At 45.4% G+C, this 3,851-nt stretch overlaps 1 pseudogene; it reads left to right on the plus strand.

Annotated features, from left to right (window-relative positions):
* Positions 1–605: 605 nt before the first annotated feature.
* LOC102872783 lies at positions 606–2,939 on the plus strand (annotated as a pseudogene).
* Positions 2,940–3,851: the final 912 nt, after the last annotated feature.

Consider the following 3,851-nt stretch of genomic DNA (forward strand, 5'->3'; position numbering starts at 1 on the left):
TGCACCCCATGTGCCTTGCTCTCTCCCCTCTTCCTCTGGGCGGGGACCATTGCTCCTATCATCCCCTACGAGCCTCTGACCTGCTCAGACCTGTGGTAGTTACATCTTCCCCGCCGCCCGCCGCTTTTGCCTCGCCGCTCCTTTTTCCCTCGCCTCTCTTCGACGCCCCCAGATCTCCGGGGCTCGCCCTTCCTGAAAGTAGGCGAGGCCCCAAAGCTGAGGCTGGAAAGAAGGGAGGGAGTAGTGAGGCGCACAGCGCGGCGGACTTTGAGGGCGTGGCCTCTGCAAGCCCCGCCCCGGGTGCGCGCGGCGGCGGCCAGCCTCGCTCTGAGAGACAGGTATCGCTTAGGCGCCATGTTGTGAGCGGAAGTGGGGAGCGCGCGGCGGCCGCTGATCTGCTGGGAGCGGGCGCGGGAACGGGCGGGGGGGCGGAGCTGTAGTCGCGGCGGCGGAAGGAGGCGAGGAAGAAAGGGGCGAGACCCCGTGCCCGGCGGCGGCGCGAGGCTCTCCCTCGACGCGCGGGCGTCTACTGCGGGGCGCGCAGCGTTGGGGCGATTGGTGTCGGTGTCGAGCCCTCTCCCGGGCTGCCGCCGCTGCGGGCTGCTGCTACTGCTGCCGCCGCTGCTGCCGTGGGGCTCGGGCGGCGACGGAGCGGGGCGGGCGGGGCGGGAGGAGGCAGTGAAGGCGGCGGGCGGGGGGGTTTTGGAGGGGGGAAGATGCCACTGGCGCAGCTGGCGGGCCTGTGGCAGAAGATGGCTGTGGAGAGCCCGTCCGACAGCGCAGAGAATGGACAGCAAATTATGGATGAATCTATGGGAGAGGAGGAGATTAATCCACAATCTGAAGAAGGCAGCATCAAAGAAATTACAGTCACTCATCATGTAAAGGAAGGAAGGACATGAAAAGGCAGATCCTTCTCAGTTTGAGCTTTTAAAAGTATTAGGGCAGGGATCATTCGGAAAGGTTTTCTTAGTTAAAAAAATCTCAGGCTCTGATGCTAGACAGCTTTATGCCATGAAAGTATTGAAGAAGTCCACATTGAAAGTTCGAGATAGTGTTTGGACAAAAGTGGAGCGTGATATCTTGGTAGAAGTTAATCATCCATTTATTGTCAAGTTGCATTATGCTTTTCAAACTGAAGGGAAAATCCAGTATTTTGGATTTTCTCAGGGGAGGAGATTTGTTTACATGCTTATCCAAAGAGGTGATGTTCACAGAAGAAGATGTCAAATTCTACTTGGCTGAGCTTGCGCTTGCTTTAGACCATTTACATAGCCTGGGAATAATCTATAGAGACTTGAAACCAGAAAACATACTTCTTGATGAAGAAGGTCACATCAAGTTAACAGATTTTGGCTTGAGTAAAGAGTCTATTGACCATGAGAAGAAGGCCTGTTCTTTTTGTGGAACTGTGGAATATATGGCTCCAGAGGTAGTTAATCGTCGTGGTCATACTCAAAGTGCTGATTGGTGGTCTTTTGGTGTGCTGATGTTTGAAATGCTCACTGGTACCCTACTTTTCCAAGGAAAAGATCGAAAAGAAACAATGACTATGATTCTTAAGGCCAAACATGGAATGCCACAGTTTTTGAGTCCTGAAGCCCAGAGTCTTTTGTGTATGCTTTTCCAGTGAAATCCTGCTAACAGATTAGGCACAGGACCAGATGGAGTTGAAGAAATTAAAAGACATTCATTTTTCTCCACGATAGACTGGAATAAACTCTACAGAAGAGAAATTCATCCACCTTTTAAACCTGCAACTGGCAGACCTGAAGATACATTCTATTTTGATCCTGAATTTACTGCAAAAACTCCCAAAGATTCACCTGGCATTCCACCTAGTGCTAATGCACATCAGCTTTTCCCGGGATTTAGCTTTGTTGCGATCATGTCAGCTGATAAAAGTCAGGCTATGCAGACAGTTGGTATACATTCAATTGTTCAGCAGCTGCACAGTAACAGTATTCAATTTACGGATGGATATGAAGTCAAAGAAGATATTGGAGTTGGCTCCTATTCTGTTTGCAAGAGATGTATACATAAAGCCACAAACATGGAGTTTGTAGTGAAGATTATTGATAAAAGCAAGAGAGACCCAACAGAAGAAATTGAAATCCTACTTTGTTATGGCCAGCATCCAAACATTATTACTCTGAAGGATGTATGTGATGATGGAAAATATGTATATGTTGTAACAGAACTGATGAAAGGTGGTGAATTACTGGATAAAATTCTTAGGCAGAAATTTTTCTCTGAATGAGAAGCCAGTGCTGAATGAGAAGCCAGTGCTGTCCTCTTTACTATAACCAAAACTGTGGAATATCTTCATGCACAAGGGGTGGTTCACAGAGACTTATGTGGATGAACCTGGTAATCCTGAATCTATTAGAATTTGTGATTTTGGTTTTGCAAAACAACTCAGAGCTGAAAACGGTCTGCTTATGTCCCCATGTTACACTGCAAATTTTGTTGCACCAGAGGTTTTAAAACAACAAGGCTATGATGTTGCTTGTGATATCTGGAGTCTTGGTGTCCTCTTCTATACAATGCTCAGTGGTTACACTCCATTTGCAAATGGTCCTGATGATACCCCAGAAGAAATACTGGCTTGAATAGGTAGTGGAAAATTCCCACTCAGTGGTGGTTACTGGAATTCTGTTTCAGATACAGCAAAGGATTTGGTGTCAAAGATGCTTCATGTAGACCCTCATCAGCGACTAACTGCTGCCCTTGTGCTCAGACATCCCTGGATCGTCCACTGGGACCAACTGCCACAGTACCAACTCAACAGACAGGATGCACCCCACCTCGTCAAGGGTGCCATGGTAGCTCCATATTCTGCTTTAAACCATAACCAGTCACCAGTTTTGGAACCAGTAGGCCGCTCCACTCTTGCTCAGTGGAGAGGTATTAAAAAAATCACCTCAACAACTCTGTGAAGTGACCTTGTTTGGTACCAAGGTGTAAGCTGATAGCACAAGTTCTGGCGACAGGTAGCACATTTCTGAGAGACACCTGCAAGCACACACTGTCCCAGCTGTACCCATAATGCTGCTGCTCCTGCTTTCGTCTCTTCTCGCTTTAAATGATTGTTAGCAAGTTAGATTTTCCTGGGGCTTCGGATGGAATGAAAAAGGAAACCTGATGGAGATATATTCACTGAATCAACAAGAAGAAAAATGAATATATGAATACCACCTAAAAATACACTGAACAAAGTACTCTACACCATATAGCATTATTTTTATAGGAAATATTTTATGTCCCTTAAATATTCTTTGTTAGTTATAGGGATGGACTGTTTCTGTTAAGCATTTAGCTTAAACAATCTGCTTATATTAGCACTGTATCCTTTGTGCCATCCAACATTTTGTATGTTTTTGTAAACAGTTCATATACAGTACATTTCTGTACTGCTTTCTTTAATGTATACATGCCTTGTTTAACTTGGATTCTATTATTATTAATCAATCAACTATTAAATCTGGTTAAATAGTTCACCTGGATTAACAGTATTGTTGGACAGCCCTAAAAATGGTCAGCTTGTGGAACAGCTGCTGAATGTAATACTTTCAAAATGTACATATCTTTCCCCATGTATGTTTCACTGGTTGTGTGTTTGTTTCTTAAAGTCAGGTGCTCTGTCAGACTTAACCTAGAGAGCTGTAGGGGAGGGAACATTATCATATGTGTGTGGCATGATATCAAGGGTACACCTATGAAGTTAGTCCATATATTTTGCATCTTCTTAGGGTTCTTTTTTCCTTGATTAAAGGAAGTAGTCCTTTCACTTTTAAGTAGTATCCCTACTTAGTATTTGATATATTATTTGAAATTTTGCCAGTATATAT

The sequence above is a fragment of the Elephantulus edwardii genome, unplaced genomic scaffold (assembly GCF_000299155.1).
Source record: "Elephantulus edwardii isolate Elephantulus edwardi_28Jun2011 unplaced genomic scaffold, EleEdw1.0 scaffold00246, whole genome shotgun sequence".
Lineage (NCBI taxonomy): Eukaryota > Metazoa > Chordata > Mammalia > Macroscelidea > Macroscelididae > Elephantulus > Elephantulus edwardii.